Here is a 15,387-nt window from a genome sequence, read left to right as displayed (position 1 = left end):
GAAAAAGGATATTTCATCTCTCATATTTAAATTGTCCCTATAGTTTGGTACATAAATAAAGACTATTCAGCTTTGCATTTGATAAAGAAAGCAGTTTGTGTGTGCATGTGTTACGTTTGTTTTGTGTAGCATATGAATGATGAGCATACATACCGACAGCCATGTCACATCCTGTAAGAATGGGGGCAGTTTAGACGCAGCTGCCCTGCAGACACACTTCCACAAACACGTGCACATATGCACAACACACACACACGACCAAACACTGCATCTGTGTGCAATGCAAGGATGGAAAATATCTGTTCTAGTTTTTATTGTACACTGTTAATAATGTACTTTATATAACATATTTTTTTTTAAATTAATAAACTGTTAAAATATAAGCACCATATGACAATAATTTATTTAAATATAATGTAACTAACGTAACAATGCGCCACTGCAAAAAAATAACTTTCTGAGGTGATTTTGTTACGTTTACACCGGGTCAGATATGAGCACTACCTGTTTGAAGACGTCATGTGTTCATACGTGTTTATCAACGCGATTATTGTCGCTTGCAGGAAGAGGCACTCGAACCAAAGGTCACACAAAAGGGGCCCAGAGTTCCCAGGGTCAGATGATGTCACCGGGCGAGACAAAGGGAGGTGTTGGGCAGGTGGCCGCATCGGAGGCCTCAGTGTCGTTTTCATTCACCGCAGGGGCGAATGGTGGCCGTGAGAAAGCAAAGGAAGATCAATACCGTTCAGACCAACAGCCTGAGGGGGGGCGACCCGGGCCCCAAAAATAATTTACACGTATTAGAGGAGATGTGCTGCTCATATGGGAGGAACCACTATCTGTCTCACACCTTTGAGGGTTTTGTGACATAAATGTTACAATACTTTTTATGTTATGAATGTAACATCATAAATGCCCATCAAAATAAATGTATGCTTTATTTTGTATCATAATCTAATGATTAAGATTAGAAGAATCAAACTCATGGTTTTCAATCTTTGATATGATCTTATTCGTCAATATTAAAGATTTCAAAGTTATTTTTCACTGAATGTGAAAAGGATGATTTTATGAAGAATCATACATAATCATAAAAAATATTTTTGCTGGCTGTTCACAGGCAGGGTTATATACTGTACTGTATGTATCTAATATATTGATTATATGTAATCTGTTATTTTACATTGAACAACATTTATGAAACTTTTACCGTTTCCGGTAGACAGGGGGAAAAATTTACATTTACGTCATGTTTATTTTTGGCGGTTGAGATAAAAGAAAACTGAGCAGTGGAACAAGATGTTTTGAAACACCTGTTTCTAAGTGAACATCTATTCACAGCCTACACACATACAGTACACAAACAAGAAAACAAACTCATGAGGGGTAAGAAAAAAATGGGAACAGTCGATCAAGAATTAAAGTTGATCAAAAATATTTAAGCTGTCCATTAAAAAAAAAAACAATTATCAAAAATTTGGGAATTTTTCATTTTTAATGTTGTGTTTTACATCATTTTAAATAATGTTGCAACAACAAAATAAAAACTACATCTCAGTAAAATTTTACAATTTAAGAAGAAATTTTTTAATATAATATATTCAGTTTTGGCATGATTAAAACTAAATGCGACATTTTTGCACAAACAATATATGCATGCTATATTTATAAAAGCTAAACTAATACTGACACTTATTATATATATAATGTTCTCACATACATTAATGTTACGTTAAACAGATGACAAAAAGATGGAAAATTAACCATCAATCTGTTCGCAATTCATCTCTCTGGCTCTGCACATGTTGACAATGGCTAAATCAGTGAACAATTGTCATGCTAAAGAGGTCCTATATATGAAAACAGCATCCAATTATGGGTGAAGGGTCTCGACGCATCAAATGTGAGAACAACTCCCTGTAGCAAAGAGCTTGTTGATGTGAAGCATGCGTGGAGATTTATAACAACCGGGTCATACCACTATTACCCTTTATATGTAACAATGAAGTAGATAACAATGGAAGGTCCATTATTGCACTTGTATATTTGAGTTAGCCCCTCAAACCAGCCCCCCCCACACTGTAAGTAATGGGAGGCGAGACGTACGGCTCTCAAAGGCACAAGTCCTTGTGGGAATGAGGGGGTTGGCTGGTTAATCACTAGTCTTAAACTACAGGAAGTTGTCTATTGAAAGAGCCCCTCGGGCAGAAGTGCAAACCTTTAATCAATGCTGGGATGAGCCCAGTCTGGTGCCGATGGTTGGGACGGGAAGTTGGCGTAGTGCTTGGTTACTCATGAAAGGAGAAAAAAAACTGAACATCCATTTGTAATGTTCTGTATTGGTTTAAGATGAAGTATTGGTGTGGTGCGGCAAGTGCATTTCCGCAAAGGAAAACCTTCGGTTTGGATGGATGACTTGGTCATATGTAGCAAAGATTAATCCTAAAGTGGGTTCTTATACGGTTAAATATATTATATGGGAATTTAATTTTATTAAATTAACTATTAAAGTAAATATTAGACACTCATCATTAACCATTTGTGTTAGAGATGGATGATTCTAAAACGTTTAGCCTAACCCTAACTAACAACACCCCAAAACACACTAATACTCTAGCAATCACCCAGAACACTCTAACAACACCCTATTGTAGCAATCACCCAGAACACACTAACAACACCCTAACTACCACCCAGAACACACCAACAACACCTGAACAACCTCTCATAACACACTAACCCCCTAGTGACCACCCAGGAGACACTACAAACACCCTACTTCTAACTAAAAACACCCTATTGTAGCTATCATGTAAAAACACACAAACAACACCCTAGCAACCACCCAGAACACACTAACAACACCTTATTGTAGCAATAACCCAGAACACACTAACAATACCTTATGAAGCTCCTATAACACACTAACAACACCCTAACTACCACCCAGAACACACCAACAACACCTGAACAACCTCTCATAACACACTAACCCCCTAGTGACCACCCAGGAGACACTACAAACACCCTACTTCTAACTAACATCACCCTATTGTAGCATTCACCCAGAACACACAAACAACACCCTAAGAAGCACCTAAAACACACAAACAACACCCAAGCAACCACCCAGAACACACTTACACCCTGACAACCACCCAGAACACACCAACACCCTAGTGACCACCCAAAAGACACTAACAACAACTTAGCAACCAACCAGAACACATCAGCAACACCCTAACAAAGTCCCAGAACACACTAACACCATAGTAACCACCCAGAAGAAAAAAAAACTAACAACCACCGGTAACACACAAACAACACCCTGACAAGCACCTAAAACACACTAACAACATCCTAAGAAGCACCCACTACACACAAACAACTCTGGAGACATTGCACATGACATTAACATAAAAAACATTGAGCAACAACCCAGTCGTTATTTAACAACAACCAAAAACAAACAAACAACACCCTAACAAACACTCAGAAAACATTATCAACACTCTTACAACCATCCAGAACACACTAACAACACCCTAACTTCCACCCAGAACACACAAACAACACCTGAACAGCCTCTCAGAACACATTAACCCCCTAGTCACCACCCAGTACACACTAACACCACCCTACTTTTAACTAACATCACCCTTTTGTAGCAATCACCAGAACACACAAACAACACCGTAAAAACCACCCATAACACACTAACAATACCCTTAGAAGCATCTAAAACCCACTTACAACACCCTAGCAACCAACCAGAACACACTAACAGCCTAACTACCACCCAAAACACACCAACAACACCTGAACAACTTCTCAAAACACACTAAGCCCCCTAGTGACCCCCAGAAGACACTAACAATACCCTAGTTACCACCCAGTACACACAAATCACACCTTAACAACCTCTCGGAACACAACAATGCCGTAGTGATCAAAAGACACTAAAAACAACTTAGCAACCAACCAGAACACACCAGCAATACCCTAACAATGTCCCAGAACACACTAACACCATAGTAACCACCACCCAGAAGAAACCAACAACACCCTTACAACCACCCTTAACACACAAACAACACTCTAACAAACACCCAGAAAACACAATCAACACCCTAACTCCCACCCAGAACACACCAACAACACCTGAACAACCTCTCAGAACACACTAACCCCCTAGTGACCACTCAGAAGACACTAACAACACCTTCCTTCTAACTAACATCACCCTTTTGTAGCAATCACCAGAACACACAAACAACACCGCAAAAACCACCCATAACACACTAACAACACCCTTAGAAACAACTACAACACACTAACAACACCCTACCAACCACCCAGAACACACTTACAGTCTAACTACTACCCAAAACACACCAACAACACCTGAACAACCTCTCAGAACACACTAAGCCCCCTAGTGACCCCCAGAAGACACTAACAACACCCTAGTTACCACCCAAAACACACAAATCACACCTTAACAACCTCTCGGAACACAACAACGCCGTAGTGACCAAAAGACACTAAAAACAACTTAGCAACCAACCAGAACACACATACAACACCGTAAAAACCACCCATAACACACTAACAATACCCTTAGAAGCACCTAAAACACACTTACAACACCCTAGCAACCAACCACAACACACTAACAGCCCAACTACCACCCAAAACACACCAACAACACCTGAACAACCTCTTAGAACACACTACCCCCCTAGGTACCCTCAGAAGACACTAACAACACCCTAGTTACCACCCAGTACACACAAATCACACCTTAACAACCTCTCGGAACACAACAACGCCGTAGTGACCAAAAGACACTAAAAACAACTTAGGAACCAACCAGAACACACCAGCAACACCCTAACAATGTCCCAGAACACACTAACACCATAGTAACCATCCAGAAGAAACTAACAACACCCTTACAACCACCCTTAACACACAAACAACACTCTAACAAACACCCAGAAAACACAATCAACAGCCTAACTACCACCCAAAACACACCAACAACACCTGAACAACCTCTTAGAACACACTACCCCCCTAGGTACCCTCAGAAGACACTAACAACACCCTAGTTACCACCCAGTACACACAAATCACACCTTAACAACCTCTCGGAACACAACAACGCCGTAGTGACCAAAAGACACTAAAAACAACTTAGGAACCAACCAGAACACACCAGCAACACCCTAACAATGTCCCAGAACACACTAACACCATAGTAACCATCCAGAAGAAACTAACAACACCCTTACAACCACCCTTAACACACAAACAACACTCTAACAAACACCCAGAAAACACAATCAACAGCCTAACTACCACCCAAAACACACCAACAACACCTGAACAACCTCTTAGAACACACTAACCCCCCTAGGTACCCCCAGAAGACACTAACAACACCCTAGTTACCACCCAGTACACACAAATCACACCTTAACAACCTCTCGGAACACAACAACGCCGTAGTGACCAAAAGACACTAAAAACAACTTAGCAACCAACCAGAACACACATACAACACCGTAAAAACCACCCATAACACACTAACAACACCCTTAGAAGCACCTAAAACACACTTACAACACCCTAGCAACCAACCACAACACACTAACAGCCCAACTACCACCCAAAACACACCAACAACACCTGAACAACCTCTTAGAACACACTACCCCCCTAGGTACCCTCAGAAGACACTAACAACACCCTAGTTACCACCCAGTACACACAAATCACACCTTAACAACCTCTCGGAACACAACAACGCCGTAGTGACCAAAATACACTAAAAACAACTTAGGAACCAACCAGAACACACCAGCAACACCCTAACAATGTCCCAGAACACACTAACACCATAGTAACCATCCAGAAGAAACTAACAACACCCTTACAACCACCCTTAACACACAAACAACACTCTAACAAACACCCAGAAAACACAATCAACACCCTAACTCCCACCCAGAACACACCAACAACACCTGAACAACCTCTCAGAACACACTAACCCCCTAGTGACCACTCAGAAGTAGGGATGTAACGGTATCAACATCTCACGGTACGGCGCCGTTTCGGTATTGGCTTCGCGGTACGGTTGTTGTTGCGGTATTGTGGAATCGCTCGCGGTGTTGTTACATGGCTCACGGTAGTGTATGTGATGATAATAGCGAAAAAATACTGACATTTATTGTACTTTTGCCAGTCAACAGGCAATTTATTGTTGTATTTATGGATCATGAAAACATAAAACCCTGATCACATAGTGCTTTTGAAGTAAAAGTTGTAGTCAGGAACATCAATAGTCTGTATAGTAATATTTGGTTGCATAACTGTTTCTTCTGTGCAATGTTCAAGTTAAGAAGCACCTAGAACAATTGTAAACAATAGGGAATTCCCTTTAAGTGCAAACAAAGATCAAGTTAAGTCAGGTTTAAATGTGCAAGGCAAATAAAAGCAGCCTTTTAAAACTGGTATTTAGGAACATAACTTAAAACTTAAATAAAATAGTCAGTCAAAAAGCCTTTAAAAAAAAAACACTAAAATAACATAATTTAGCTTATGTTCACGTTTTTCATCAGAAAGATCAAAATATCTACATTGCAAGGGAGAAGAAACAAAAAACAGTAAAAACATCCTTAAACAGTCTGGCAAAAAGCCTTCTGAAAAACACTGAACTATCCCTTAGCTAATGTTCAAATTTTTCTTTAGAAAGATCAAAAGATCAACATTGCAAGGGAGAAGAAGAGACCTTTGGGCATTTACAATATCCCCAGCTGTTGAAAATACCCTTTCACTGGGCACAGAGGTAGCGGGTATACACAGGTAGGTCTTTGCTAATGAAGACAGAATAGGATACCGCCCTGCATTTTCTCTCCACCATTTAAGAGGGCAAGCAGACAGAGAAACTAATGCTTCTTTGCAGTAAGAGTCAATTTCTGCCTGAATTCCACCTGTGACTTGATTACTGCTAAAAGAAGAGCCAAGGAGGTCCTCAAGGGCATGCTTCTTAAGAGGAGGCACAAAGCTTGCGCTGCTGTCGTCCACATCTGCTGCATGTGGGCTCCTGGGCAGCACATCTTGGTCCTGGTTCATAAATGATAAGACATTATATTAGCATTTTGTTACATTTTATTGTATTTCTCTCAATTTTCTCTATGGCACAGCGTTAACATTTTTTACCTGTTGTTGCATCTGTGATGCTTTGAACTTTATTCGTTCAAAGACGTCCTCTCTCTCTCCACTGCCTAGATGTTGCAAGGTCCGAAAGCGTGGATCCAAAGCACTGCTCTCCTGCATGAACTTTTCATCCTCTCCTTGGTATCTGTCAGTAAGATCCTACAAAATGGCTGCCTTCATCTGAGCAATGGCATTTGAGTCGTGATTATCTGTGGCCATGCTGTCTTGAATCATTTGTTTTAGTGGTGAAATGAGAGATATTGTTGGTTGCGACTCATCACAGAGAACAGTTGTGGCCTTTTTTATTGGTAAAAGAATCTTCACAAGATCCTCTGCATTTGCAATGTCAGATGTGTCCAAAGTGTCAATTTCACGCGACTTGTGTCTCAGTTCATCACTCAGTAGAGCTGCAGCACCAGCTTGTTGTTGTTCAAGGTAGCGCTCCACCATGTCCAGAGAGCTATTCCATCTTGTCACTACATCAATAATGAGTTTAGGTACAGGGAGATTGAGTAGTTTTTGTTTGGTGGTCAGCACGGCTGTGGCTGTAGAACTGCGGTGAAAAAAACTTGCTACACGTCTGACTCTGCCGAGTAGCCGGCTCACTGCGTTGACTTTTAAACCTGCTTGGGAGGCCAGGTTTAGTGTGTGCGCAAAGCACCGTATGTGAGGGGACAGTTCGGCTTCCTTAACTGCAACGCGCATGTTGCTCACGTTGTCAGTAACAACAGCGATCCTTGTTCCAATCTTGTCCAGCCCCCACTCTTTGACTGCAGATTTAAGGAATTCGGCTATGTTTACGCCAGTGTGTGATTCGCTAAGCTGTCTAGTTTGTAAAACGTAACTCTGCATTTCCCATTCACTCGTCAAACCATGTGCCGTAATAGTAATGTAACTGTGAGTCGCTCTGGAAGTCCACCCATCAGTGGTAATAGCAATGCACTCAGACTGTTTAAGGTTCAACATGACACGTTCTTTTGTCTCACGGTAAAGAGCAGGGAACACAGTTAGACTAAAATGAGCCCGCGACGGCATTTGATACTTCGGCTCAAGCTTGGCAACTAACCTTTTAAATCCTTTGCCATCTACTGCAGAAAAGGGACGTAAATCACACGCTATGTATTCCGCGATGTACCTCGTGATTTCTTGAGCCCTGGCGCTGCTGTGTGGCATAGTTGTTGAAAATGCCTCCTTCAGGGATTTTTGACCGGACACGACTTTCTTTGTGAGAGAATCTGCAAACTTTTCGGGATGATGGGTCGTCAGATGACTTCGCATGTTGCTTGTGTTTCCCATGTTGTATCGCACTTTAATGTGGCAGTGCTTGCACATAGTCCATTGTCTGTCCACCACCTTCTCTCCTTTTGCGTTTTTTGACACGGCGAAACCAAAATGTTTCCAGACATCTGATTTAAAAGCTGCAGGGGCTGGCGCAATCTCATTCTCAAATTCTGGGTTATTGTTTTCATCCTTACGAGTATCGCTGTCGGCCATGCTGGCTTGTGAGCTTGTTTGGGTACTATAGCGTGCAGCGTGCAATCCTATTGGCTTAACAACGGTTGTTGTGACGACGCAGCGCAAAGGATCATGGTCTATGTAGTTAACAATGATTTGTTCCGCGGGACTGTGTTTATTCATCTTGCTTTTGACGGACACATGTCATTTTAATATTGTAACCCAACCACGACGATACCGAGACACGTTTACAACCGCGGTAGCGCGATATCGTCAATATCGTTACATCCCTACTCAGAAGACACTAACAACACCTTCCTTCTAACTAACATCACCCTTTTGTAGCAATCACCAGAACACACAAACAAGACCGTAAAAACCACCCATAACACACTAACAACACCCTTAGAAGCACCTAAAACACACTTACAACACCCTAGCAACCAACCAGAACACACTAACAGCCTAACTACCACCCAAAACACACCAACAACACCTGAACAACCTCTTAGAACACACTAACCCCCCTAGGTACCCCCAGAAGACACTAACAACACCCTAGTTACCACCCAGTACACACAAATCATACCTTAACAACCTCTCGGAACACAACAACGCCGTAGTGACCAAAAGACACTAAAAACAACTTAGCAACCAACCAGAACACACATACAACACCGTAAAAACCACCCATAACACACTAACAACACCCTTAGAAGCACCTAAAACACACTTACAACACCCTAGCAACCAACCACAACACACTAACAGCCCAACTACCACCCAAAACACACCAACAACACCTGAACAACCTCTTAGAACACACTACCCCCCTAGGTACCCTCAGAAGACACTAACAACACCCTAGTTACCACCCAGTACACACAAATCACACCTTAACAACCTCTCGGAACACAACAACGCCGTAGTGACCAAAAGACACTAAAAACAACTTAGGAACCAACCAGAACACACCAGCAACACCCTAACAATGTCCCAGAACACACTTACACCATAGTAACCACCCAGAAGAAACTAACAACACCCTTACAACCACCCTTAACACACAAACAACACTCTAACAAACACCCAGAAAACACTATCAACACCCTAACTCCCACCCAGAACGCACCAACAACACCTGAACAACCTCTCAGAACACACTAACCCCCTATTGACCACTCAGAAGACACTAACAACACCTTCATTCTAACTAGCATCACCCTTTTGTAGAAATCACCAGAACACACAAACAACACCGTAAAAAACACCTATAACACACTAACAACACCCTTAGAAGCACCTAAAACACACAACACCCTAGCAACCAACCAGAACACACTAACAGCCTAACTACCACCCAAAAAACACCAACAACACCTGAACAACTTCTCAGAACACACTAAGCCCCCTAGTGACCCCCAGAAGACACTAACAATACCCTAGTTAACACCCAGTACACACAAATCACACCTTAACAACCTCTCGGAACACAACAACGCCGTAGTGACCAAAAGACACTAAAAACAACTTAGGAACCAACCAGAACACACCAGCAACACCCTAACAATGTCCCAGAACACACTAACACCATAGTAACCACCCAGAAGAAACTAACAACACCCTTACAACCACCCTTAACACACAAACAACACTCTAACAAACACCCAGAACACACTATCAACACCCTAACTCCCACCCAGAACACATCAACAACACCTGAACAACCTCTCAGAACACACTAACCCCCTATTGACCACTCAAAAGACACTAACAACACCTTCATTCTAACTAGCATCACCCTTTTGTAGCAATCACCAGAACACACAAACAACACCGTAAAAAACACCTATAACACACTAACAACACCCTAATAGTCACCTACAACACACTTACAACACCCTACCAACCACCCAGAACACACTAACAGTCTAAATACTACCCACAACACACCAACAACACCTGAACAACCTCTCAGAACACACTAAGCCCCCTAGTGACCCCCAGAAGACACTAACAATACCCTAGTTACCACCAGTACACACAAATCACACCTTAACAACCTCTCGGAACACAACAACGCTGTAGTGACCAAAAGACACTAAAAACAACTTAGCAACCAACCAGAACACACCAGGAACACCCTAACAATGTCCCAGAACACACTAACACCATAGTAACCACCCAGAAGAAACTAACAACACCCTTATAATCACCCTTAACACACAACACTCTAACAAACACCCAAAAAACACTATCAACACCCTAACTCCCACACAGAACACACCAACAACACCTGAACAACCTCTCAGAACACACTAACCCCCTATTGACCACTCAGAAGACACTAACAACACCTTCCTTCTAACTAACATCACCCTTTTGTAGCAATCACCAGAACACACAAACAACACCGTAAAAACCACCCATAACACACTAACAACACCCTAAGAAGCACCTAAAACACACAATACCCTAGCAACCACCCAGAACACACTAACAGCCTAACTACCACCAAAAACACACCAACAACACCTGAACAACCTCTTAGAACACACTAACCCCCCTAGGTACCCCCAGAAGACACTAACAACACTCTAGTTACCACCAAGTACACACAAATCACACCTTAACAACCTCTCGGAACACAACAACGCCGTAGTGACCAAAAGACACTAAAAACAACTTAGCAACCAACCAGAACACACCAGTAACACCTTAACAATGTCCCAGAACACACTAACACCATAGTAACCACCCAGAATAAACTAACAACACCCTTAACACACAAACAACACTCTAACAAACACCCAGAACACACTATCAACACCCATCCAAAACACACTAACAACACCCTGACAAGCACCTTATACACACTAACAACACCCTAACAAACACCCAGTACACACTAACAACCCCGGACGCATTGCATGTTACATTTACATAAATGAAAACATTGCGCATTGACCCAGTTGTTACTCAACAACAACCAAGAACACACAAACAACACCCTAACAACCATCCATAACACCCTAACAACTCAGACATGTAACTTGTGATATTGACATCCTAGCAACGTCTTGGCAACCAAATACAGCCCCCCTTGCATCATGTTGATGTCTTCAACTTGGGCAAACATCTAGTTATGGCTATAAAGCAGGACTGTTTCTGGTAATAACCTGATTATGGTTTTAATCACAGCCCATCAGATTCTTCGGCTTCTCTGTCACAAAGGACATCCATAATTATGACTGTCTGTGACTCAACAATGTCTCTCCTCAAACCACACAAAAATTAAAGCAAGTGTCCCTTACCCTTAAAAGCAAAACTACTGTATACCAAACAAAACAGACAACAGCACTTACGTTTCTACAGTAAGTATAAGAAATAAAGATCTTTCTTAAAGAGCCGTTCCTGCAAATGTCCATTCGAAGACCTTTAAAGTGTTTGAAAGGATCTTTCGAGCAAGCATTTTTAAAAGTCCTGCTGTGTGAAACAGCTTTATTCTCACATTAAAGAAATTACAAGCATGTGGTGTACTGGGCTCGAATCCAAAAGTTTTTCCATAAAGGTTATAAAATACATTCCATACATTTTCTGTGGTAAACATGTAAAGATGCAGATGTATAATTTGACTGGGTATATATAGAGAATCATACAGAACATGAGCTAGGACAGACCACCATGTGAGGAACCTTATATGTGAGGTCTTTGTGTATCACACGCCAAACCCAAAAGTGTACATTTATGAATAGATATACATGTTGGGAATTCACTGGTCATCATGAATTTGTCTAAAAAACAAAAATCTGAGACCACTTAAAAGTAAAACCATTGGTAAATCATACACCTTTACAATCTGCTTGCCTAAACTGTTCGTCATAAACCAAACAAACCCCATATCTCCACTTGACTTACTTTTGCCATAATGGGTGGTATGAAACCAGTGCCCAGGGGCCACAAAACAGGAAGAGAGTTTCAGGACGAGTGGGTCTGTCGGCCCTGGAGCCCCGGAGTGAACACATGAAAGCAGGCAGCAGTGAGAGGCGATGACCCGGGGCGAGATCTGTGCAGAACATCTGAGGGGTGCTGGAAGAGAAAAAGAGGTTCAGAAGATTCAGGATGCTCAACATGGCAGCTCTCATGATGCAGACAGGCTCTATTTAAAATTTAAACAGGTTTTATAAACGGAGTTATCATTAAATGGTAGCATGGGGAAAACTTTTTTTTTTCCGAAAAAGTTACTGAAGCATGCTACACACCATGAGGAAATGGTGATTCAAAAATGATTCTGTATGAATTCCTATGTATGTATTCACATTGAGGTTGAACATTCATCAACCAAGTTGGTTGATATTTCATTCTTCCGTGCACTGGAAAACCAACCAATGATACAAGTGTAACCCTTATATTATAAAATAGGCAATGTATAATGGCACTGGCTTAGCACTGTGTAAGGACAACAATGTTCTTCGTTGGTCGAGCCAAAATATGGAGCTGTAGCACAGAGGGAATTCTGTTCTCTATCCCATCGCCCCGATTATACGTCTGCTATTGACTGTCTTTTTAACACTGCCTAGAATTGTTCATGTAAAGTTGGAGATGGCACAGATATATCCTCCTCTGCCCGCTGGACTCACTTTTTTGCACTGAGAATGCAGAATGCATAAAGTTGCCATGGTCCGCATTACCAAGAGGATTATTTATGTTATTAATAAATAAAGTAAAAATCTCTTAGAAAATTTTGTTTATATCTTAATAGGGCTGCACAATATTGAAGAACATGCAATATGCGAAAAACTAAATAATGCGATATGCAATACAATAATACTTTAATTATTAATTTGTAAAATCACTTACTAAAAAAATTTAAAAACTGAAAATTATATTATAGCACGCATGCTTTACATTCTTACTGTGAAAAGAAACCATCACTCTCTTTGTCTAACTAGTCTCTCTGCTATCTGCATCAACCTAAAACTCTGACTATGAATAACTTCAGTATCAGTTATTGCAAAGTGTATTTTGATATGCACATTTGTGATATTTCAGATCTTGCTGCCTTCTTAATAAAAAAATACACTCACCTAAAGGATTATTAGGAACACCTGTTCAATTTCTCATTAATGCAATGGTGTAATGGTGTGGGGGATGTTTTCTTGGCACACTTTAGGCCCTTTAGTGCCAATTGGGCATCGTTTAAATGCCACGGCCTACCTGAGCATTGTTTCTAACCACGTCCATCCCTTTATGACCACCATGTACCCCAGGGCTTGACATTAACTTTTTGAGGAACTTGTCCTTGGGACAAGTAAATTAATGTTTCACTTGTCCATGCACAAAATTCACTTGTCCGGGTAAAGATTTATAATGTAATTTATTTTTTGTGTTTTGCTAATCAGTGGCGGAGCAAGGGATTTTTCATAGGGGTGGCCAGGCAGGGGCACATAAAATCTCTATCATCCAACCTTAAAATACTTCTAATTATTATAGGTGCGTTAATCACAATGATGTTTAACATACAATTGCTACAATACTTCAATTTTAATTAAAATGAATTGAGATTAACATACATTTTATAGTCATAATTCAACCTCATGTTTTTTTTTAAAAACTATTTAATCAAATAAGGGGGTTTTCACACCTGCCTTGTTTAGTTCGATTGAATCGTACCAGAGTTTGATTGCTCAGTTGGTGCAGTTCGTTTGGGCAGGTGAGAATGCAGCAATCGAACTCTGGTGCGCACCAGAAGCGGACCAAACAAGCGGACCGAGACCAGCTTGCAGAGGTGGTCTCGGTTCGCTTTCAAACGAACTCTAGAGCGGTTCGTTTGTGGTGAGAACACGATCCGAGATCGAACCGACCTAACTGCAAAAGTACTGCGCATTTTGGACTAAACCAGCTGCCGTAGTCAACTGCGCAGTGCATTATCGGATGAGGAAGTGTTTGTTGACCGTTTCTATTAGCAATATTAGCACAATGACAAATCGCGGACATACCTGGAGTTGCGAGGAGGTGCGGGCGGAGCCTCGGAAATTTTTTGTCTTCGCCGTTTGAAATGCATTAAAGCGTTGTTTTCAAGCCGCATCCGCGATTCATTCTGAAAATGAACAGTTTGTCTAGAGTGCTGTATACAAACTATGTATAACAACCACGGAGACATAATTACAGCGCACAGCCGTCTGTCCATGGTATTATCCTTCTTTTGTTTACTTCCAGCGACTTCATGTTCAGCGATCAGGTTTCATGCGCGCGCAGCTTGTTTAGTAACAATTACAGGTGTAAACGTGTGTGTTTGTGTGTTGGCGCGCTGCGCTCTCTGTTCAATATTCCGCTCGTTGTTTGCACTGCGCGTTAACGGCACATTTAACTTGTCCAGTCGGACAACTAATTTTCTCTTACACTTGTCCTACAAAAAATCCTGGACAAGCCTTAATGTCGAACCCTACCATGTCACAAAGCTCGAATCATTTCAAATTGGTTTCTTGAACATGACCAGTGCTTTAAGTGGGCCGGAACGCGCCGGCACTCAGTACCGCCACTTCTAAAAATAGCTCTTGAGCCCACCTCTCCCTGAGCCCAGAACGTGCTTTTAGCGTACCGGAACGCTCATTTCTGTTTAAATCAGAGGTATTAATCCTTTGGCTGCGCTGCCGCTTTTCAGGGCGCTCTTCACAATGTACACTTCCTAATTCGTCCCACCGA

At 41.5% G+C, this 15,387-nt stretch overlaps 1 long non-coding RNA gene across 1 annotated transcript in view; it reads right to left on the bottom strand.

Moving 5' to 3' along the window:
* Nucleotides 1-15,387, bottom strand: part of LOC141359331 (uncharacterized) — a 183,745-nt gene that overhangs the window by 87,751 nt on the left and 80,607 nt on the right. The window contains exon 4 of the long non-coding RNA XR_012365754.1: nt 12,601-12,771. This is a non-coding gene — a long non-coding RNA (uncharacterized lncRNA). The remainder of the gene's footprint in view (nt 1-12,600; nt 12,772-15,387) is intronic.

The sequence above is a fragment of the Misgurnus anguillicaudatus genome, chromosome 23, assembly GCF_027580225.2.
Source record: "Misgurnus anguillicaudatus chromosome 23, ASM2758022v2, whole genome shotgun sequence".
NCBI classification, from domain to species: domain Eukaryota; kingdom Metazoa; phylum Chordata; class Actinopteri; order Cypriniformes; family Cobitidae; genus Misgurnus; species Misgurnus anguillicaudatus.
Note: the sequence above shows the minus strand (reverse complement) of the source record. Positions and strands in the feature narration are given on the sequence as shown.